Raw genomic sequence first — 25739 nt, forward strand, 5'->3', positions numbered from 1 at the left:
ATTTGACTTGTAAAGCACACATTGATTTTTATCTTGGTCCCTGTAATTTGAGTTTGTGACCTTGTATATAAAAATGAAGGGAGTACTAGTAGTACTAGTAGTTTAGAATCCCAAATAAATGAGTGAGGCGCCTTAATGTTACTCTCCACTGTGACTAGTCTTATGGGAAAAGCTGGGGAAGAGACGACTTATTTTTTAAGCCGCAAAAAGAACTGGCCCTAGGAGTAGTAGCTAGGGATACTAGGAGCAGTAGCCAGGGATCGAGCGTGCGAGATGAACCGGAGAAAGTAAATGCAGAGAGATGAAATGCAAAAAAGACGGAGGGATGTGATGGTTGCTTGTCTGTTTATTTACCAGGCCACTTATTACTGGCAGTGGTTGGGTTTTGTGATATGACAGCTTTACTGCCGTGCCACAAGCGGGGTGAGACTCCTGTGCAGCGCCGCCCTCTACACTTGTACTACACCGGTCATGGTTTATTAGCCCCCCATTGAATTTGACTGAAGATTTAACTGAAAAAATGTTAGTGCATGTCAACAAAAACTATATCGTTGGATTCATATTTGAACATAGTTTTGAATGATATAATTTTAGGTGACATGCATCGGCATTTATCGTACTATATATAATGTTAGTTCAATTTTTGGTCATACTAGTCTATAGTAGTAAGGTGCCCGTGCATTGCACCGAAGAGTGAAATGCATTGATCGGGGAGTTGTTTATTTTGACAAAGGATGTGGGGTCATCTCATGTGTAACGGGTATCGATAGGTTTCTTCGGATATTATTTCATCTCTAGAGCTCACAAACATCTGGGTGAAATAGATAAAAAGGTATCTTTTGCAAACAAAAGCATTCAACTATTCAACCTGCATCCAAAACTTATGAAGAAATAACACTTATTGTGCTTTGCAAGAAATGATCTTTAAGAATTAGTTTTTGAGTATCGATTATTATACATGTTGGCTACAGATGACATGGCACTTTCTTATAGTCAATAGTTGGCTATACTATTAAGTAATATTAACCATGCCCTTATACACCTAGACGGAGGGATTAAATCAGGATGACTTGGGGGGCAGAGGAGATGTAAGAAATGGTTCATAGTAAGTCTTTCACCAGTACTGTAGTAAAAGTTCATACATGGAAGATTCTAGACTAGACCATAAACGGATACACTTTTATTCATGCGCGATACTCCAATAGAGCAAGATCATGCATGGAAGTCTCCACATGCTTAAACATCGGATTACATTGAGCGAAGACTAATGATCAACATTTAACTTGATAATGCGTATGTCCAGGTGAACCTCCTTGGAGTCCCCGTGCACCGCGTCGGCAGGTTAGGATGCCATGGTTTTTCCAAGTCCACATCGGCGGGAAAATCCCAGCTCCGCAGAGTCCAAGTCCGTTCGATGAGGCCGGTGTCGCTGCCCACGTGACCCGGAGGGGTAGTAACACTGACCACGCACCCGTACACCGGCCTCATGTCAGTGTTAGCGTCAGCGGCGTCACCCCTAACACACACTACAGAGACGGGGGGGGCTACACAGGCCTCGCTGGTGCCCACTATCAAGAGCAAGACGCTGCCATCCACCTCCAAGACTAGCAGGCAACGGCGGTCCTCGAGCGACTCCGGCATGGTGAACGGGTAGCACGTCTCGTACTTGATGTTCTCCGCCAAGGGCCAGTAGTGACCGCTGCACGCATCCGTGAGGTGATGCACCATGTCCGCCGGTGAGCCCCAAAACGGCATCGGGCACTCATAGCAGTAGACGAAGGGCTCCTTGGAGGCATCAACCAGGCCGTCCATGAAACGGGAGTGGCTGTAGGGGATGTTGCGCCAGTTGAATATATGAGCAAGTTACTACGAGATTTAATCCGAGTAAGCACAAAATAAATCATGACGGCTATAACAGAGATGAAACTAATCATGTGGACTAGCATAGTAGTAGGATACAGAGTATAAACATGAATTCTACCACGATTTCGAACAGGAAGGACATAAAAACATACGGTGCAACGGGAGCAGCACCGTTGGCGCTGAGGTTGTCGCCCATGTCGTTGAGGAAGAAGTCGTCGTCGGTGAAGTCATGGCTGTCAGCAGTCGCGAGAGTGCGCTCCTCAAATTTCAACAGCGCCCACCGAATGGAGCGCAGGAGGGAGTGGCTGTAGGGGATGTTGCGGCCGCCGAATGGAGCGTAGGAGTAGCACACGAAGCAGCAGATGGTGTCCTTACTAGTACTCCCTAGTATCTATCTATCTATATCTACTCTTCTAGAAAACCGAGTTGGTGATGATGGTATGCCTGCCATCTTGTAATATAGACTATCCGATCTATATCTAACGGATAGAAAGCCAACTATGACAATTTTACAAAAGATACCCTCACCTCTCTCCACAGGAGGGAGTGGCTGTAGGGGATGTTGCGGCCGCCGAATGGAGCGTAGGAGTAGCACACGAAGCAGCAGATGGTGTCCTTACTAGTACTCCCTAGTATCTATCTATCTATATCTACTCTTCTAGAAAACCGAGTTGGTGATGATGGTATGCCTGCCATCTTGTAATATAGACTATCCGATCTATATCTAACGGATAGAAAGCCAACTATGACAATTTTACAAAAGATACCCGCACCTCTCTCCACATTTACAGATAAGGCCTTGCCTCGTTCATCCTTATCTCCCACAACCTCGTGCTCCTCCCTAAGTCTCTATCTCTACTACTCTTCTTTGTTTTTTATAACAAATCAAATAGTACTGCACCGTCCGCTGCATGCCCGGCTGAACACGCCTCCTCGCCTCCATCATCACCAACTGATTCTTTTATAGGAGTAGGAGTAGAGAAAAAACCGAGTTCGTGATGATGGCGTGCCATGCAATGCACGGGCATCTTGCTTTTTTTCTGCATATAATTCCAAACACCACGTAGACACGGTCTTTGAGCATGGTTCATAGTCGTTCCACGCTCGGGCATTGAAGTTTGTAACTATTTTAGATTAGAATATACTACTCCTCTGGTGCTAGTAGTAGAGCAGAGTCCTACTCTACTACTCTACTCAAGCAAGTTAGGGCATAGTACTGTAGTAGGTACTGTAGGGAGTACCAGTACTGTGATCACTCAATCAAGTTGTCTGGCACTGATACGACCCTATGCTGCTGGTATGTGTCTCATAAGTCAAGCGGTGTGCTGTAGTAATCCTCACCTGTCCACTTCCCGCAGCACATATTCGCTTCTCCATCTTTGTACGCACATAATCTCGTCCAATCTTCCATCCCCGCTAAGGCGCCTCCCCCCTCGTCCGCCGAAAGAGTGGCTGGAATTCGCTCCCCACAGAGGTAATCAAGCTCATTGTTTCGCGTGTGGACAATCTCAGTACCATGCCGCTCGCCGCGTGCTCGTCCGGGCTGTACCGTTTACTCAAAGCCCTCTGGACGGAGCTTTTTAAGCCAGCTCCTTGCTTGCTGATGCCGCCTGATCTTCAGAAATGGCGTGTCACGTAGCATAACGATTGTAGGGTGGCGAGCATCAACCCCCTTGACTGCGATCCGATCCCCGTCACCCTCAACTACATTAACGGTATGTACTGGGTCGGCATGCACACGTCTTGGATGGTGCTCATCGACGGTCGCGACAGCTGGATGCTGGTGGAGGTCTACACCTGACGATTGATCCCCCTTCCTTCGATTAACACTGCACTGCTTTGGCACCATGGCCCAGAATACTCGGAATCTTATAGTAGCCAACATGATACCAAGTTTGATTTGCTAAAGGTTGTAATCTGCCAAGTGCCCACAAGATCTACGAATTATAAAGACTTCAGGCTAATTGCGTTCTTCAATCGCAGTCTCGCCTATCCGGTAGTCACTGTGGTAAGTGGATAAATCTACACGTCCATCGCAGGATCATACATCCTCCATGGTTCTCTGATGCCATTGAACACAAGGGCTTCATTTGCGCTGTCGACTCCTTCTATGGCTGGACGTATTGCTGGCCTACTCCAGTCATCACTACAATCGGCTGTTACAACAGTATGTTACTTTCCTATGATATCATGATGGCTTGCTTATATTACTGTCAACATTTACTGAAAAAATATTCATGCTCATAACATGTTGTTCTTAAGATTGACTAAATCAAGAGCCCTTTTTTATTTGACTCCAACTTGATATGATGTTGTAGGCCGCCTGGTGTCCCTACCCTTCCTAATCCCAGAACCTTTCAAAGAAAAGCGGCATGGCAGTTGCAGGTGGTTCCTGGCTCAAAAGAATGATGGCGAACGATTGATGATCGTTCGCACATACTGAACGTGTTGTTTCGCGGAATACAATCACAGTCATGGCAAGGTCTTTGAGCAGTATCCCAGCTTATCTGGGCCTTCAGGAATGTTTGACTGGAGGCTGGTAAGTAGCCTTGGTACATGCTCTCTATTTGTCGAACTGAATTATCCGATTAACAAGGAGATAATCGATGGCAAGGATCATGATGGCAGCGCGGTTTTGTTCATCAGGCAAAACTGTGTGTACATAGTGTACCATGCGTCTCTGCATGCACCATACCCTGATATGTGCCACCACGCTCTGCAGCCCAAAGTAGGAGAGAGGGTCGCAAGTATCAGACTTCGACCTGCTGGCTGGAGTTTCCCCCGTTAGGCACCCATCTGGTTCAAGCCGTCAGCCAATCTCCACAGCTTAATAAATAGTAACATCTAACTGAGCCAGTCAGAGTTAGATGCGTACACTTGCTGTAGTAGGATATTTATTTAGTTTGATGCATATACTTGTTCTTTTTGGTAGCCCTTTTGTAAAAATGGCTAATGTTTGGTTTGGAAGAGAGAGCTGCGTCTTCACTCCTCTGGCCTGCTTACTGCTTCTGTTGCACCCCCACCCCCGGTTGCTGCTGCTGTTTTCAATGTACAATCAGTAGTATATTTCGTCTGTTGGTTGAATAAATGTGTTGTTAGAATGAAAAACACAATGTTTTGGAAGTCCTTGCACGGTTCGATCCTTAGTGCACCTTACCATACGTAACACATACTATTTTTCGTACGGAACACATTTTCCACTTGTTGATAACATGCAGCCCACTGATGAAGGCCCAATAGAGGAGCCCATAATTAACTGGAAAGGAGGCTCTCACATGAATCCGGCCCAGGTACATGCTCATGGTCCCCTAAACATAAATAAGTAAATAAATAAATAAAGCTAAATGCTCATGCACCAGTTCTTTAAATTCATGATTTAATAGGAGGATATTATTTCCTATGATAGTGTTGTTACATTCAGTCGATATTATTCTTAGGCAAAGATAGCGACCAGTCTTCTTTCTCCCAGCATTTTCTTCCTGCAACCAGTGGACCCATGCAAATCATAGTCAACGTCGTAAATAGTTCCAGTCCATTTTTATTTTTCAATAAGAATGTCCAACCCAGCCCAGCACATTGGTGACATCACTTTATCCTCCGCCTTGGTGCGCTCGCCGCGGCGCCGCCGTCAGGCCCTATCAACATAGTTTTTTTCGAAACGGTCCCTGTCAACATAGTGAATCGGGAGAGAACTGTAGTTGTGAGTATGCAGTACGGACCCAATAGGTCCACTCCCGAACACAAGCAAGCGCCTCTTTTACTACTCAGATGCACCCCTCATTTTTTACTCTAATCCACCCTGCTGATATCCGGGACCCACATCATTTTTAATGTATAGTCAATCAACAACAGAATTGCACAACTTTTTTTGAGTAGTAATTCGGAGGAGCAGTCTATAAACTGGGTTGTCCGGTCTTTGTGGCCCGTCTAACAACATGACCAACCCAGCAGGTTTTTCTTTGGGAAAATAGGTAGCCCAGTATTTCTTTTTGAAGAATACCCAAGCTAGGCCTATTTGTTTTCTTCAACTTACTAGGCTACAAATCTTTCAAGACGAGGAGGGATGCATTCCTGCCTGGCCAAAGAGTATGGTTAGTGTCTGTTAAAGTAATATCAAAGGGGTTGAAAATTCCAAAAAATGTAGCAAATGGGATATTAGTTTCTTTTTTGTTTTTGTTCTTCACTGATATTTTATAGTATTTCATTGGATTTAACATGACATAGTACTAATTTATTTTTAAATTTGTTTTAGTATGGCTACTAATTTTTGGATTAAGAATATTTTGTTCCCCCACCAAAATTTGTGAATTTTCGAAATTTCACACATATTTAGTTAATTTTTTTAACCCTCGTACTGACCAGAAAATGGGCAGAAATTCTAAAAATGGAAAACGGGCTGCAATAATTTCCATATGAATTAGAAAATGAGTAAAAATTATAAAAATAATAGCAAATGGGCTATACATGACACAAATTTCGAGGCTGACTTGTTTACGCAAGGCTTTGTCAGTCAACACACGGTTCTAGCAGCAGTGACTGTTGGATGTCCATCCAACGACCGACGTGCTTCTTCAATATCTGATCTTCCTGCTCCAGCCACCTAAACTAGCACCGGCGGGACTGCCTACTCCCTCCTCTTGTGGCCCGCTGTGATGCCACGCAGGCTTCCCCGACCCACCCTACTCCCTCCGCTGGCCTGGCCGCACGCAATCAACTGCCTCCTTATTACGCGAAAAAATGATTCCTCCCACTGACATTTGTGGCGCACCGGTTGGGAGGCTGACCTGTGGGCCTACTAAGTTGACGCGTACGCAGGGCTTGTCAACTTAGTCAACAAACGATTGTAGTAGCAGTAACCGTTGGATTTGAATCAAACGGCCCTACTGCTTCTTCAAGTGCTGCTCTTCTTGCACCAGCCGCCCAAACCAGCGCCGACGAGACCGCCTACTCCTGCCTCCAATGGCCGGCTGTGCTGCCGTTGAGGTCTCACCGCCCCCTACTACTCCCACCGCTAGCCAGGCCCTGCGGCGACGACAGCCTCACACCATAGCCGAACCAGTGAACCCTCCTACTCCTCTACGCGTGGGCAACCACTGCTGTGTCTTCCCCGGCTCCGCGCTGTCCCCTTCCTTCCTAGGCCCCACCATTGTCCACCGCCCTGGTGCTCTCGGTGTGGCGTGGTCCACATGGTCAAGGAACGACTTCCATCGGAATGGTACTGTACATGGAGAGGCTGACAGTTGGGTCCACGATAGCCGCAAGGAAGTGCCTCCTTATTACATGCAAAATAATTATTCCTCCACCTGACAGCAGGGACCCACCGGACGGGCCACCAGTATTTTGCGAAAAAACGTTTCCCCATGACTGCTGGGACCCACCAGACGAGCCACCGTATTTCGCGAAAAAACATTCCCCCCGCTGTCAGCTCGGACCCACCGGAAGTGCCTGCTTATTACGCAAAAAAAATGAATCCTCCCCCGGCTAGCTAGGACCCACCTTGGTGGGAGGCTGACTTGTGGGCCTACTAAGTTGACGGGGATGGAGGGCTTTGTCAACTTAGTCAATATGAACGATTCTAGCTCCAGTGACCGTACGATGTCCATCCAACGGCCGTAGTGCTTCTTTAACCTCTGGTCTTCGTGCTCTAGCCGCCCAAAGCAGCGCTGGTCGTGCCACATGCTCCTGCCTCCCGTGGCCGGCTGTGATGCCGCGGAGGCATCACCGCCCCCTACTACTCCCACCACTGGCCAGTCCATCCCTCTACTCACCCACACCCCCTGTTATTCTGCGGTGACGGCAGCCTCACACCGCAGCCGAACCAGTGAACCCTCGTACTCCTCTTCGCGTGGGCATCCACTGCTGCGTCTTCCCTAGCTCTGCGTCGTCCCCTTCCTAGGCCTCGCTATCGTCCACCCCCGTGGTGCTCTCGGCGCGGAATGGTCAAGGAACGGCTTCCGTCGGACGTGGACTGTACGTGGAGAGGCTGACAGCTGGGTCCACGGCCGTAGCAAGAAAGTGCCTCCTTATTACGCGCAAAATAAATATTCCTCCACCTGACAGCGGGGACCCACCGGACGGGCCACCGTATTTCGTGAAAAAAATGTTTCTCCCTGACTGCTGGGACCCACCAGCTACATCTTTGCATGCAAGGAAGTGCGTCTGGGTAAAAAAAAACAATTTGCCCTTTGACTGCTGGGACCCACCAGCTACATCTTCGCACGCAAGGAAGTGCTTGACAATCAGGACCCACTTGGTCGAAGCGTACGTAGCGTTGTCATTCTGGTCGTGAACGTGTACGTACATATATACTGGTCGATGTAGAGGCGCGCACATGTCGTAGTAGAGGCACGCATGTAGCATGTACATGTACGTACAACGGCCAGTGTGCAAGAGAGAAAATACGGCCACGTATGTGTACATACGTGCGGGGTCTCGAACGCCTACTCGCGCATACGTACGGCCAGGGCTCGTGTACATGGCTGGGTCGGAACGGAAAAACAGCATCGTCATCATGTTCATGGGGAGCCAACCGACTAGGTCGGAACGGAATGCATTGTCGTGTTCATCGGGAGGGCTTGGACGGAACAGGCGATGGAAACGAGGCCTGGCGTACCGCAGAACGGAGGAAACGGCCTTGTGTTTGACCGGCCACGTTCGAAACGGGATCCTGTTCATCGGGAGGGGTCTGTCTTACCGCAAAATGGAGGAAACATAGCTCCTACGGTAGAAACGAGGGTCCTGTTGATCGGGAGGGGTGTGGCGTACCGCAAAACAGACGAAACGGACTTGTCTTGGAGCGCTACGGTCGAAACGAGGGTCCTGTTCATTGGGAGGGTGTGGCATACCGCAAAATGGGACTGCACGGGATACTGTTCATCTCCACCGTCGACCTCCTCCAGCCTCCACGGGCTACTGTTCATCCACCGTCGACCTCCTCCAGCCTCCACGGGCTCCTGTTCATCCAGCCTCCACCACACGCTACTCCACCGGCTACTGTTCAACCACCCCTCCACGTGCTCCTGTTCATCCACCCCTCCACCATCTACTGTTCATCCAGCCCTCCACGGGGTTGTCCTATTCATCCAGCCCTCCACGGGGTCCTGTTCATCCAGCCCAAACTGGCTTGATCGACTGGGGTCCTGTTCATCCAGAGGCAACGCCACGGGGTCCTGTTCATCCACCCCCACCGCTCACTGTTCATCCAACCCCCCCCTACCCCCCCGCAATGCTCACTGTTCATCCAGAGAGGCAACATCGATCGGCTTCAGTTAGCAGCAGTAACGAAGGAATCGCTCGATCGGGTTCAGTTAACAGCCATCGATCGATCGCTCGGGTTTAGTAACGCGTAGCCTGCAGTTAGAGCCAAACGCCTCGCTCGGGTTCAGTTAGAGCCAACGCCTCGCACACACACGCGTACGTGCACGAGAGAAACGCACATCGCTCGGCCCCTGACCACCCACCGTAACTGGGAACTCCTCGAAATTTTCCTCGCCCTCGCTTCTACCACGGTTTTTCCATCATGGACGGCCCAAAGATGTCATGTAGCTGCATCTCCGGCCCGCCCAGGATGAAAAGCCCATTTTCTATCATGATCTTTTGTCATAGAAGTAGGAGCCCACCACATCTATGATGATACCGGGTTTTGTCATAATTATCATCACAGAAGTGTCATATGTATGACAATTTTTTTCGTTTGACCCAAAATGTCACGGATGTGTCTTTTTTTGTAGTGCTGGGGTCTGCCATCTATAGAGTGAAAGAGAGGAAGATTATAAATGAGTGAAGAAGAGAAATCCTATGGCTCATGTCCGTGTCAAAACCGGCGGATCTCGGGTAGGGGCTCCCGAACTGTGCGTCTAAGGCTAATGGTAACAGGAGGCTGGGGACACGATGTTTACCCAGGTTCAGGCCTTCTCGATGGAGGTAATACCCTACTTCCTGCTTGATTGATCTTGATGATATGAGTATTAAAAGAATTGATCTACCACGAGATCGTAGAGGCTAAACCCTAGAAGCTAGCCTATGATTATGATTGTTGTTGTCCTACGGACTAAACCCTCTGGTTTATATAGACACTGGAGGGGGCTAGGGTTACATAGAGTTGGTTACAGAGAAGGAGATCTACATATCTGAATTGCCAAGCTTGCCTTCCACGCAAAGGAGAGTCCCATCCGGACACAGGACGAAGTCTTCAATCTTGTATCTTCATAGTCCAACAGTCCAGCCAAAGTACATAGTCCGACTATCCGAGGACCCCTTAATCCAGGACTCCCTCAGCTCATTCTAGTGGTCGCGTCCTACAGTCTATGTGTGCTTTGATACTATCTTGTAGCGACCAGACCTCAAATGGTCAAGTCTCTGTGCATCAGTGTCATCCCTGGATCTGTAATGCTGACACACACAGTACTCGAGGAATTATAACAGTTTCAGTCACACACTATATTAAATTGAGTCCTCATAAAGAGTATTATTACATAAATAAATCATGACTGAAGGCCATCTAAACTAGATAACAGTGGAAGGCTTGGAAGGTAAATGAGTCCATCAACTTCAGCGGCATAGCTGAGTGCAAAACAACGACCTATCACACCTTATTCATCGTCTGAGTAGTCTGCAACATAAGACGTTGCAGCCCAAAATGGGTCAGCACATGGAATATGCTGGCATAGTTATGCTGTAAAGCAATGATAATGCAAAACTATATCTACATGCAATATTTGGCTGGTGGAGGCTGTAAGTTCCATGATTTTGCATAAAGCTAATTTTTCCCTACAACAAAGGAATACATTTATTTAACTACTCCTAGGTTACCCATTATTTGAGAAGGTTCCTCCAACTCAAATCCTAATTAAAAGTATCATCATTAACCCATCATCATAATTAATTAAAGTAACGTGATGACATCACATCAATAGATTCAAGTACTAGATACTCAAGATGTCCATGACCGAGGACACGGCTAACCATGATTAGTTTATACACTCTGCAGAGGTTTGCGCACTTCTCCCCACAAGACTTGACCGCATCCATGATCGGATGATCGAGACATAGCCTTTCTGAAGCATTAACTCTCTACTCCGGGTAGACAGTACCACCTACAACCCTCTACATCTGCTAGTCTACCTCTTCAAGAGCTCACGCAACTTACTCAACTAAGCCAGAGCCCATAATGGCTTGTGGCTGCACACAGAAGTTTCTAGCATGAATAATCTTATGATCCCATTGAGCCTGGGTGGCATTCCATAGGAAAATCACATGAGTACTCCGGGATTTCCAAAACAAACAACACTGGGTACTCCAGGTGCCTCAACCAATCCACCCATATTTGTATTAAAGTTGCCACCTTAATGTTATCCAATTAAAATAACTCTCAAACTTCCATGTGTGAATCATGATCCAATCCCCATCTACGAGCATCGCTAAGCAATAATAAGCATAACGTATTCCCGGGGTGATCAAAAGGTATTAGGTTCCTACCTCAAACACTACAACCAAAACCACATGTTCCCAATCCTACCAATGCAAATATTTGTGGAGCAGAACTAATGCATAGTAAAACTGGGTATGAAAGAGTATGATCAAAGTGTAACTTGCCTTGCTGATGATCTGCAAACTCTAGAGATTCATAGTAACAAGCTTCACACTCCGGGTAATCTAGCGGAGACAAACAATAGCATACATAAGCAATCACTCAACGAAACACGAGAACACTCGAGAAAAGATCCAAATCAAACACGAAACAAGTAACGACTTAAACTAACAAGAGTCAAAACCTAACAACATTCTTAACATGTGAATTAGATCTTAACATAAGGTACATGTGATTAGCTATGATTCGCAAAAAGATTCAACTCAAATGGAGCAACGAAACTCAAAATACGAACGAAACAAGATCGTTTAACTAATCTGGACTAAAGTCAAATTTTACAGTATCAAAATCATGTTCAAGTTGATTAAGTAGAAAGAGGGCTCCGAGACAAAGATTTAGGCGCTGGTTTCATCTAATTTGGATAAACGAGTAAAAAGTTATACTAGTTTAAAGATCAGGGGCAGAATTGCGATAAAAATAATCGCAGATAAAACCCTGGCGAAAAATAAAATAAAACAAATAGACTAACGAACAAACGTCCGCTGTCTGAACGTAACCGGTGAACAACGTTCGTTAAAACGAACGAACAGACGAACGTCCGCTAAATAAATAAACCTACGAAAACCAAACCGATCTAATGAAAAGAAAACAGATCTAGGGCTTATAAAAAAACCCGGGCGGTTTTATACCTAAATCGGAAAAAACGGCGGCGACTTCGGCGAGTCCGACGAGGCGGGGCGGCGGCTCTGGCGACTACGGGGCGACAGCGGCACGACGCGGGCATCGGCGAGAGGCGGCGAGTGGTGCCGGCGGGAAAGCAGCGCGGCGGCGCGACGAGCAGCGGCAGCGACGACACTGTGGTGGCGTGGCTGCGGCGGCGGGGCGGGACGAGGATTCGGGGGGTGGGGGCATTTAAAGGGGGGAGAGGCCCAACTTGGCGGAGGGGCCAAGGCGGCCGGCGGCGGCTCGGACTCCGGCGGAGTCCGGCTCGGGCATGCGCGTGAGGGCGGCGGCGCTGTGGGCCGGCTGGTCCGCTGGCCCAGTGTGGTCCGCGAAACATTTTTTTAAAATTATTTTCGCCCAAACAAAAAAATCTTAATAAAATATAAAGAAAATCTAAAAATGCCAAAAACAATTTTTACCGTCTAAATGAAATATTTAGAACAAAGTGAACATTTTTCTAGCATAAAAATGCAATTTTAAAAAAATGCATATTTTTCTAATTCAAATAAAATAGCAATAAAATACCAGAAAAACCATAATTTGATTTTAAAATTCTTTCTACAATATTTCTCTGAATTTGAAGAAGTCATATTATCTTTTCTCATTTTCTTTTATTGGAAATAATTGGAGAGAAAAATAATGAAACCAAATTGATCCTTTTCTTCAAATTTGAAAATAAATTCAAATATGAATTTTGTGAAACGTTCAACTCTCTCCGTGGGTCCTTGAGTTGCTTAAGATTTCTAGGATCTCAACCAAAATGCAAAAACAAATATGACATGCATATGTTGATCTATGTATAACATCCAAATTGAAAATTGGGATGTTACAATGCCACTGTTGGGAAACGTAGCATGCAATTTAAAAAAAAATTCCTACGCTCACGCAAGATCTATCTAGGAGATGCATAACAACGAGAGGGGGGAGAATGTGTCTACGTACCCTCGTAGACATAAAGCGTAAGCGTTTGACGACGCGGTTGATGTAGTCGAACTTCTTCTAGCTCCGATCATGATCCAACCGATCTAGTACCAAACGGACGACACCTCCGAGTTTAGCACACATGAAGCTCGATGACGTCTCCTCCTTCTTGATCCAGCAAGCGGGAGAGGAGAAGTAGATGGAATGACAACCAACATGACAGCATGGTGGTGATGGTTGTGGTGGAGTACCGACAGCCCTTCGCTAAGCGTTACCGGGACAAGGCGGTGGAACTACAGAGTAACGATAGAGAGAGGGGCGCCAAGGGATTTGTGTGTCCTCTTGGGGCACCCCTCCATTATATATATAGGTGGAGGGGCGTGGCAACAGCCCCTCCAAAATCCAAGGTGCAACCAAGGGGGAGGAGGACTTGGAATCCAAGTCCAATCCTATTCCTACTAGGACTCTTTCCTTTTTTCCTTTCCCTAGCCACATGGGCTTTTGAGGACTTGGTGCGCCTAGCCCAATAAGGCAAGGGCACCTTCCAGTAGACCATTCTAGCCCTTGGGTCATGGTTAACCCACTTGTGGACTTCCGGACCCCTGCGGAATCCTCTCAAACCTTCTAGAAGCTTCCCGGTACAATACCGAAAAAATTGCACCTTTTTCCGGAACCCAAAATATGACTTCCTATATATAACTCTTTACCTCTCAACCATTCAAAGACTCCTCGTGACGTTTGGGATCTCATCCGAGACTTCAAACAACATTTTATTACGAATCATCAAATATCCCAATAATACTCTAGCGTCAAAAAACGTTAAGTGTGTGACCCTGCGGGTTCGGGAATCATGTAGTCATGACCGAGACACCTCTCCGGTCAATAACCAATAGCGGGACCTGGATGCACATATTGATTCCTACACATTCCATGAAGATCTTTATCGGTTGAACCTTTATGATAATATACGTAGTTCCCTTTGTCCATTGGTATGTTACTTGTCCAAGATTTGATCGCCGGTATCTTCATACCTAGTTCAATCTCGTTACCGGCAAGTCTCTTTACTCGTTCCGTAATACATCACCTCGTTTACTAACTCCTTAGTCATTTGCTTGCAAGCTTATGATGTGTATTACCGAGAGGGCCCAGAGCTACCTCTCCGATACTCGAAGTGACAAATCCTAATCTCGATCTATGCCAACTCAACAAACACCTTCGGAGATACCTATAGAGCATCTTTATGATCATCTAGTTACATTGTGACATTTGATAGCACACAAGGTATTCCTCCGGTATCCTGGAGTTGCATAATCTCATAGTCGAAGGAATATGTATTTGACATGATGAAAGCAAAATAGCAATAAACTGAACGATCATTATGCTAAGCTAACGGATGGGTCTTGTCCAGAACATCATTCTCCTAATGATGTGATATGGTTATAAAATGACAATACATGTCTATGGTTATGAAACTTAACCATCTTTGATTAACGAGCTAGTCTAGTAGAGGCTTACTAGGGATGCGGTGTTTTGTCTATGTATCCACACATGTGTCAAGTTTCCGGTTAATACATTTCTAGCACGAATAACAAACATTTATCATGATATAAGGAAATATAAAATAAAAACTTTATTATTGCCTCTAGGGCATATTTCCTTTAGTTTATTATTCATGCTAGAATTGTATTAACCGGAAACTTGATACATGTGTGGATACATAGACAAAATAACATGTCTGGGAATCCAATAGCACACAAGGCATTCCTCCGATGTCCGGGAGTTGCAAGCAATGTGAATAATGAGTTAGTTGTAGGATGAAGCATTACGGAATGAGTAAAGAGACTTGCCGGTAATGAGATTGAACTAGCTATGATGATACCAACGATTGAATCTCGGGCAAGTAACATACCGATGACAAAGGGAACAATGTATGTTGTTATGCAGTTTGACTGATAAAGTTCTTCGCAGAATATGTAGGAGCCAATATGAGAATCCAGGTTCCGCTATTGGTTATTGATCGGAGATGTGTCTTGATCATGTCTACATAGTTCTCGAACCCGTAGGGTCCGCATGCTTAACGTTTGATGACGATTTGTATTATGAGTTATGTGTTTTTGCTAACCGAAGTTTGTTAAGAGCCCCGAATGAGACCACGGACATGACGAGGAGTCTTGAAATGGTCAAGAGGTAAATATTGATATATTGGAAGGTTATGTTCGGACACCAGAATAGTTTTGGAGAGGTTTGGACATTTCTCGAAGTACCAGGAGGTTACTGGAACCCCCCCAGGAAAGTTAATGGGCCTACATGGGCCTTAGTGGAGAGAGGAGGCAGCGACCCGGAGGTGGTGCGCGCCCCCAAGCCCCAATCCAAATTGTACAAGGAGTGGGGGCGCTGCCCCCCTTTTCCTTCTCCCTCTCCACTTCTTTCTGTTGGGGAACGTTGCAGAAAATTAAAAATTTTTCCTACGGTTTCACCAAGATCCATCTATGAGTTCATCTAAGCAACGAGTCAAGGGAGAGAGTTTGCATCTACATACCACTTGTAGATCACGAGCGGAAGCTTGCCAAGGGGATGGTGATGATGGGGTCGTACTCGAACGTGATTCGGATCACCGATGTCCTAGTGCTGAACGGACAGCACCTCCGCGTTCAACACACGTACGGGACGGGAGACGTCTCCTCCGTCTTGATCTAGCAAGGAGGAAGGAGAGGTTGAGGAAGGCAGCTCCAACGGCAGCACGACGGCGTGGTGCAGTTGATGCGACAGTATTCCGACAGGGCTTCGCCAAGCACGTGCGCAGGAGGAGAGGTGTTGGGGAGGGGAGGGGCTGCGCCTTTGCTTGTGGTGTATTGCAGCCCTCCCCTCATCCCTCTATATATAGGGGAAAGGGCAAGGGGGGCCGGCCCTCTAGGGAAAACCCTAGGGGGGGCGGCGGCCAAGGGGTGGGGGGCTTGCCCCCCAAGCAAGGGGGGTGCGCCCCCTTTAGGGTTTCCCCCCAACCCTAGGCGCATGGGCCCAAGGGGGGGGCGCGCCAAGCCCACTAGGGGCTGGCTGCTATCCCCACGCAGCCCAAGTGGCCCCCCCGGGAGGGGTGGCCCCTCCCGGTGGACCCCCGGAACCCTTCCGGTGGTCCCGGTACAATACCGGTATGACCCCGAAACTTTCCGGTGCCCGTTTAACAACTTCCCATATATAAAACTTTACCTCCGGACCATTCCGGAACTCCTCGTGACGTCCGGGATCTCATCCGGGACTCCGAACAACATTCGGTAGTCACATACTAGTCTTCCTAACAACCCTAGCGTCACCGAACCTTAAGTGTGTAGACCCTACGGGCTCGGGAGACATGCAGACATGACCGAGACCACTCTCGGGCAATAACCAACAGCGGGGTCTGGATACCCATGTTGGCTCCCACATGCTCCTCGATGATTTCATCGGTTGAACCACGATGTCGAGGATTCGATCAAACCCTGTATACAATTCCCTTTGTCAATCGGTACGTTACTTGCCCGAGACTCGATCGTCGGTATCCCAATACCTTGTTCAGTCTCGTTACCGGCAAGTCACTTTACTCGTACCGTAATGCATGATCCCGTGGCCAACACCTTGGTCACCTTGAGCTCATTATGATGATGCATTACCGAGTGGGTCCAGAGATACCTCTCCGTCATACGGAGTGACAAATCCCAGTCTCGATCCGCATAAAACAATAGATACTTTCGGAAATACCTGTAGTGCACCTTTATAGTAACCCAGTTACGTTGTGACGTTTGATACACCCAAAGCACTCCTACGGTATCCAGGAGTTACGCGCTCTCATGGTCAAAGGAAGAGATACTTGACATTGGCAAAGCTCTAGCAAACGAACTACACGATCTTTGTGCTATGCTTAGGATTGGGTCTTGTCCATCACATCATTCTCCTAATGATGTGATCCCGTTATCAACGACATCCAATGTCCATAGCCAGGAAACCATGACTATTTGTTGATCACAACGAGCTAGTCTACTAGAGGCTCACTAGGGACATATTGTGGTCTATGTATTCACACGTGTATTATGATTTCCGGATAATACAGTTATAGCATGAATAAAAGACAATTATCATGAACATTGAAATATAATAATACTTTTATTATTGCCTCTAGGGCATATTTCCAACACTTTCCCCCTTTCCTACTCCGAAAAAGGAAGGGGGAATCCTACTAGGACTAGGGAGTCCTAGTAGAACTCCCCACACTTGGCGCGCCCCTAGGCCAGACGCCTCCTCCCCTCCTCCTTTTATATACGGGGGCGGGGGGCACCCCAAAGGCACATCAATTGTTCTCTTTTCCGTGTGCGGTGCCCCCTCCACAGTTTACTCCTCCAGTCATATGTCGTAGTGCTTAGGCAAAGCCCTGCACAGATCATATCATCAACACCGTCACCATGCCATCCTGCTGACGGAACTCTCCCTCCACCCTCTATTGGATTAAGAGTTTGAGGGACTGTAGGATCGGAAGTATGTCTAGAGGGGGGGTGATTAGACTACTTGACCAAATAAAAACTTATCCTTTTCCCAATTTTAGTTCTTGGCAGATTTTAGCTAACTTAGCACAAGTCAAGCAATCTTAACACAATTCAAGCAAGCATGCAAAGAGTATATGAGCAGCGGAAAGTAAAGCATGCAACTTGCAAGAATGTAAAGGGAAGGGTTTGGAGAATTCAAACGCAATTGGAGACACGGATGTCTTTGTCGTGGTTCCGATAGGTGGTGCTATCGTACATCCACATTGATGGAGACTTCAACCCACGAAGGGTAACGGCAGCGTGAATCCACGGAGGGCTCCACCCAAAAAGGGTCCACGAAGAAGCAACCTTGTCTATCCAACCATGGCCGTCGCCCACGAAGGAGTTGCCTCACTAGCGGTAGATCTTCACGAAGTAGGCGATCTCCTTGCCCTTACAAACTCCTTGGTTCAACTCCACAATCTTGTCGGAGGCTCCCAAGTGACACCTAGCCAATCTAGGAGACACCACTCTCCAAGAAGTAACAAATGGTGTGTTGATGATGAACTCCTTGCTCTTGTGCTTCAAATGATAGTATCCCCAACACTCAACTCTCTCTCACAGGATTTGGATTTGGTGGAAAGAAGATTTGAGTGGAAAGCAACTTGGGGAAGGCTAGAGATCAAGATTCATATGGTAGGAATGGAATATCTTGGTCTCAACACATGTGTAGGTGGTTCTCTCTCAGAAAATGTAAGCTGGAAGTGTAGGTTCGTTCTGATGGATCTCTCCATGAATGAAGAGGAGGTGGAGGGGTATATATAGCCTCCACATAAAAACTAACCGTTACACACAACTTGCCAATCTCGGTGGGACCGAATTGAGAAACTCGGTCGGACCGATTCAGCAAATCTAGTGACCGTTAGGATTTTCGGTGGGACCGACATGCAACTCGGTAGGACCGATACGGTTAGGATTAGGGCATAACGTAATCTCGGTGAGACCGATTACACAAACTCGATGGGACCGATTTTGGTAATAAGCTAACCAGAGAGTTGGTCAGGTAAACTCGGTGGGACCGGTTCACTCATTTCAGTGAGACCAAAATGTTACGAAAAGGAAATAGAGAGTTTACATTGCAATCTCGGTGGGACCGATCGCTCATCTGGGTGGAACCGAAACGTTATGAAGGGAAACAGAGAGATTACAATCCCATCTCGGTGAGACCGAGATCCCTATCGGTGAGACCGATTTGCTTAGGGTTTGTGGCAGTGGCTATGACATCTGAACTCGGTGGCGTCGGATAGAAAGAATCGGTGGGGCCGACTTTGACTGTTGGTTTAGGTCATATGTGTATGTGAGAAAGTAGTTGAGGGCTTTTGAGCATATCACTAAGCACTTTGAGCAAGAACTTCATTAAGCAACACCTCATCCCTCCTTGATAGTATTGGCTTTTCCTATAGACTCAATGTGATCTTGGATCACTAAAATATAAAATGTAGAGTCTTGAGCTTTGAGCTTGAGCCAATCCTTTTATCCTTAGCATTTTGAGGGGTCCACTTTTCTCATCCATGCCATGCCATTCATTGAGCTTTTCCTGAAATATTTATCTTGAAATAGTGTTAGCTCAATGAGCTATATGTTGTTAGGAATTACCAAAACCACCTAGGGATAGTTGCACTTTCAATCTCCCCCTTTTTGGTAATTGATGACAACATATAGATCAAAGCTTCGACAAATGATAATAGGATTGAAAAACACTGTCGCTTTGAGAAGTATGTGAAATGTGAGAGCTCTCCCTAAATTTGTGCATAGTTTAACATTTGCTTTGAACTGCAAATGCACAATGAGTTAGGATCATGAGTTACTCTCCCATGTCACATATATCTTGGTGGAGCGCTCAAAATGATAATAATTAAAATACATGCACTCATCACCAAGCAAAGTGAATGATCATATAGAGATAAAAGGATAATGTCATCCAACAAGCATTAATGTAGCATATGATCAAACACATGATCATCCAAGTATCACACAGGCATAAAGTATATCGAACAAGCAAACAAAGTTCAACCACCAAAACAAGAGAGAATAAAAAGACAACGCTCTCTCTCGAAGCCTATGATCTATACATTTTTCTCCCCCTTTGGCAACAAGTTACCAAAATGTTCATAGAAAATGCATAGTACTACAATCAACTCCCAGGCTTGGTCTTCAGCTAGTGGTGTAGAGATAACGCCAATGACGAAAGCATCAGTTGATGAATTTGGAGCTGGTGGAGTCGGTGCTGGAGCTGGTGGCACTAAAGTTGTAGCTGGTGCAAGAAGTTGCTCTTGTGTCTGAAGCAGGCACTGCAGCTGATCTCTGAGCTTTGGGCACTCTAACAAACACATCAGTGGTTGTCTTGCCCTTCCTCTCCTGCATGTCATCTTGAAGTTGCTCAACAACAGACTGTATCTCAGTGACCTTCACATCCAAGTCATAGAACTTCTGCTCCATGATCCTCTCCAGGCTCTCCTGGTTTTGAGTCAGGATGGCCAATCCCTTCTCAATCCTTAGAGTGGAGGCAATCAAGTATCCAAGATGATCTTGCTTGCTCTATAGGAAATACTAAGATGCCTCATCAATGGTTGGCATCTTGGCAGCCTTTTCAGTCCTTGCCTTCTCCTTCTTTGCTTGTGCTTGCACAGAAGATGGTTCATCTTCATCCATAACCACTGTGTTGTCCTCAAAATATGGATAGATAGGCATGTGATCCTTGTCCAATAGGTATGTGCCAGTGCCCATCTTGGAGTTAATTAGCTCCTGGATCTGTGGGGCATACCCACAACTTCTCTTCTGGTCAGCAGCCATCCTCTTGATAGTTTCCACTACGAGGCTCGTAACCTTGAACTTTTGAGGCACATAAAATATGTGAAGCAGATTGATAGCATGGCCTCTGATCATCTTGTGATCACCTGACTTAGGCAAAAGAGTGTGCCTGAGGATCCAGTTGATGGTTGGCAGTCCTGACAGAAGGTAATGTACTGATCCAAACTTGTGAGTTTCAACAACAGCATCTGGGATCTCCTTGTACATATGTGCCATAGAGTTACGATCCTTCTTCTTATTGGCATAGACATCCAAGTCATCCTCTTTCTCTTTAGGTGCATTGATCAGATTAGCCCATTCTTCAATAGTTGATTGGTACCTAGTACCTTCAGACATCCATACTACCCTTCCATTTGGATAGAAGTGTGCTGTGGAGTAGAACTGCATTATAAGCTCATCATTCCATTTGTGAGCTTCTGCCCAACAAAGTCATCCACTCCACAAGCATTGAAGCTGTCATACACACCAGGATAGTGCTCTTCATTCTCCTTAATATATTTTCAGTCCACCCATCTCATATCACAGACAATTGGCTTCTTGTCAAGCAACACTGTCTCATAGAAATCCTGCCGCTCCTTTGTATGGAACCTGTAGTCCACAACAATTCTTCTCCTGATTGCATAGGGATCAGTCAACCTCCACTGTCTGAGTCCTACATCCTTTCTCAGCTTCATATCCTCAGCTATAGGATGAGCATCATTATGATCTGGAATTTTGGGCTTCAACTTTCTCAATACATGTTCCTCATCACCTTCTTCTTCAACAACAACTTTAGGCCCTGGGGCCTTGTTCTTCTCTCCAACAGGAATGTTCCTAGTATTCCTCTTGGGTGCAATTTTAGGCTTGGGAACAGCTGCCTTGGGTGCTTCTTTGGGCTTTGATGAAGCAGCCCCTGACCTGATGGCATCACCCATAAGCTTCTGAGCTTTAGGTGCTGGTGCAACAACCTCTTCTTCTTCATCTTCCATCATGGAAGGCTTTCCAACAACCCTGGCCATAGTCTTCTTGACCCTTTCCTTCCTCTTCTTCTCAGTCACTTCAGGCTCTTTGGGTTCTGATCTCACAGTTTCTTGAGTTGATCCTCAGACCTTCAGCATAGGAGTCCTCTTGGCTGGGACTTTCCTGTTCAAACTAGGCTTGGTGGCAGCAGCTGCCATATTCCTTCTTGAGCACCTTTCTGGATGTGGCTTCATCTTGTTCTGCCACATAATCTTCATCCTCAGAATCTGAGGTTTTCTTCTTTCTGGCCCTGGTGGTTGCTTTAGGCAAGGTACTAGGAGTTCTCCTGCTGCCCTCATCTGAGGAACTGGAGGGACTAGTGCCCTCACTCAAGTGAACTTGCTCTTCTTCTCTGTTCTGGCTGTCACTCTGATGAGACATCATGCAAACACTAACATCAGACCCTGTGAATAGATAGGATGAGCATCACAAAGAACAGAGGTTTTTGCAAGAGAATGAGTTAAAAACTTAGTTTTAGTTTTCCACAGAAAGCATTTCGGATCTACCGATTTGTAAACTCGGTGATACCGAAGCAGCTTTAGGAACCTAAACTAGTGAACTCGGTCAGGTCGAGTCATAGTTCGGTGGCACCGAGACTGCTAAGGTTTCACAAAGTCATGAACTCGTTTACACCGATTTGCAATTCTTGGTCGGACCGAGAATCACATGTGCAATGGCCTTGGCCTAATTGGTGGAACCGATTTCTACAACTCGGTTGGTCCGAGATGGTTTCGGCGGAAACCTAACCCTAAATTTTCAATCCAAACTAAATCTACGGAGTGTTTTTACCAGATAAGATGATCTCAATCGTGGCAAGATACATGGCGAAAACAGTGTGCTAGGAATCAGAGTGAGATTAGCACAAGGATCAAGTCCATACCCTAGTTCGGTGATGGACTTGCTATAGTGGCAATGACGGATATGATTCCCATTGACGGCGGCGGACACCAGCGGAGGGAGGCAGGTAGCGACGAGGAGGACGATCCGGAGACCCAGGAGGCAGAGCAGGCTGAGCGCGGGCGAAACAGTTCGGAGAAATTTCCAAAATCTTTCCCATGGGTATATATAGCCTGACCCTGTCGGTGTGATTGAGTGGAACAACTCGGTGGCACCGAGATGCATTACTGCAAGTAGTTACTGCAACTCGGTGTGACCGAAATGTTCAAATCGGTTGCACCAAGATTGAAAACCTAGATCGACTTAGTGATGTCGGTATGACCAAAATGGAAGAATCCGTCAGACCGAAACGCACAAAGAAGTTTTGGAAGTTTAAGTCTTTGACAAATCGGGGACTCCGAGTGCTCCTCACACAGAGTGGTTCGAATCTGACTTGATCAAACTTTGTGATGTAGCAAGAATAGAGTTTGAGACAAGAAAAGCATAGATAGCTAGAGAAGGTTCTTAGGCATTCTTGTCCATCCACTTGGCAAAAGAAAAGAATCCAAACAGTCAAAACAACAAGTGGATGTCCTCGAATGAGTGAAATATGCAACCAACATGCTCACACAATAAAATGACAAATGAAATATGTGGCAAAGCGTGCACAACCATTCTAGCATCTATCAAGCAATTGGCGATGACTAGGGCATCTATATATGAGTATATTGACTTAGGAGTCAAATGAGAACAATTGATCATAGGTCATACTCATCGTTTAAGCTCAAGTGGGGTTACCAATTTTACATAATGCATTGATGTGTTCACACCATTAGAGTTGCTTTATCTCAATTCTTAGAGTAAAGCTCCCCCTAGATGTGAGACCCCCCCTTAGAGGGATGAACTAACCTTGGGTTTTTTCGATGATGACTACATGTAGGTGTTGAAGATGTGGATGCTCAATGTTGATGTAGATCATTTGAAGCAATCCTTTGGAGTGAGTTGCACTTTCAATACCTACACGGGTTAGTCCCACAAGGAACAAACAAGGATATCCATAGACATAGAGTGATGCACACACAAAATGATGTCTATGAAAGCATTAGGTTACCTTGTCCCTTGTCTTACCAACAAGAGGGTTTGTGACTCCATGAACTAGTGCAAGATGTGGAAGTTGATTGCACTTGTCCTTGCCAAAATGATATGAGTGAAGTATGTTGGTGGAGTCACCCTCAAGAACTCTCTAGTTCTTCTTCTTCGGGATCCACACCATCTTGATGGGAATCCTTGGGGTTGTAGTCGTACTTGATGAAATAGAAGTTGACGTAGTCTTGGGAACCCACTTGACCAAGGCCTTGGGAGCTTCTTCAAATGCATAAATCTCCTCTTGAAGCTCATCCTTGCCTTTTTGCTTGTGGTATTGTGGTGGAAGATCATCTTGAGCTTGTGTACCTTTGAAGGAAGTAGGATCATACTTCTCTTGTTGAGGAACAAACTTTGTCTTGGGATATTGATCTTCTTCCCAATCAACTCCATTGGCATTGAACTTTCATTCAAAACCAACACCTTGGTTCTTCCGGTGCCTTCCTTGCTTGCGTACAATTTCCTCGAATTGCTTACTCTTGGCAAGGCTCTTGTAAACACCTTTTCTATAATTCCCTTCAATAAGCTAAGAGAATCATTAGTGGAATCAAGAGAACTACTAGAAGCAACAACATTAGATTTAACATGATTATTGTTACTACTAGAGGAAGAATCCTTCTTGTTCTTGTTACTAGACTTGACTTGAGGCATGTAAGTAGATAAGAGTAAACGCTTGGCAATGTAAGAAGAACTTTTCTTGCGAAGATCATCATTGATTGCCTTTAAGAACTCATGCTCTTGCTCAAGGTTGAGATTTTCAAAGCGTAACTTCTCATGAGTCCTTAAAAGTTCTCAATGATCCCCTAAGATAGTTTCATGAGCTAACTTAAGAGTGTTTAGTTCTTTAGTTAGGAGCTCAATCTTCTCCTTATCATCGTCATTCGTTTTATCTTGATTAGCATGATTAATTGACGTTTCATCATAGTATTCATCACTAGAGTTGTCAACAAGTAAATCATCATCACCTAGCAAGTCATCTTCATCACTATTGAAATCAACATACTCGGGGTGTGTTACCTTTGGGCCTTTAGCCATGAAGCATCTTCCAAGTCCCTCATTTGGTGAATCAAATATGTCGTTGGAGTTGGTTGACACAAGTGCTAGACCGGCAACACCTTCATCTTGAGTATGTTCGGAGTCGGAGTGATAGCTTCTGTCGGAGTGATTGTCGGAGTCGGAATCGGATACCCATTCACCAACATGAGCTTGATGTCTTCGTTTTGTGTAGCTCCTTGATGACTTGTCCTTCTTTTCTGAATCCTTGCTTCTCCGGGATGTTCTTCGTTCATAACGATCATCTCTACTCATTCTCTCTCTTGGTGGTGATTCTTATCTTCTACTTCTCCTGTTAGGTGATTCTTCTCTTCTTTTGTAGGGAGCCATACACTCATTGGAATAGTGTCCGGGTCTTCCACAAATGTAGCAATTGCACTCTCGACTGGAAGATCTTTTGTCATTGTAGGACCTTGACTTGGAGCTTCTCTCTTTGCTTCTACTTTTGTAGAACTTGTTGAAGTTCTTAACCATTATGCTCAATTCTTCATTGAAGGTTTGTTTCTCACTTGATGATGTGGGAGCTTCACATGAGGCTTTGTAAGCACCACTTGACTTGTTGTGGAGCTCCTCCTTATCCTTGGGTGACATCTCATGAGCAACAATTCTTCCAATGACTTCCGTTGGCTTGAGATTCTTGTAATTGGGCATCATTTGGATCAATGTGCACACGGTATCATATTTTCCATCCAATGCTCTTAGGATTTTCTTGATGATGAATTTGTCGGTTATCTCTTTACTTCCTAAGCCGGCAATCTCATTTGTAATGAGAGCAAGCCTAGAGTACATTTCAGCAACGCCTTCACCATCCTTCATCTTGAACTTGTCAAGTTGACTTTGAAGCACATCCAACTTGGATTCCTTGACGGAGTCGGTACCTTCGTGCATATCAATCAAAGTATCCCGAATTTCCTTTGCATTCTCAAGATGGCTGATTTTGTTGAATTCTTCAGGGCATAATCCGTTGAAGAGTATATCACAAGGTTGAGCATTGTATTGCAGCATCTTCAACTCATCTGCGCTAGCTTCACGGTTCGGTTGTCTCCCATCAAAGAATTCACCTTGCAAGCCAATACACACAATAGCCCAAACGGCGGGGTTATGTCCAAGAATATGCATTTTCATCTTATGCTTCCAACTAGCAAAATTAGTACCATCAAAGTAAGGACCTCTACGGTGATAGTTTCCCCACTAGACGCCATACTCTC

This window comes from Triticum dicoccoides, chromosome 5B, assembly GCF_002162155.2.
Source record: "Triticum dicoccoides isolate Atlit2015 ecotype Zavitan chromosome 5B, WEW_v2.0, whole genome shotgun sequence".
In the NCBI taxonomy this organism is placed as follows: Eukaryota; Viridiplantae; Streptophyta; class Magnoliopsida; order Poales; family Poaceae; genus Triticum; species Triticum dicoccoides.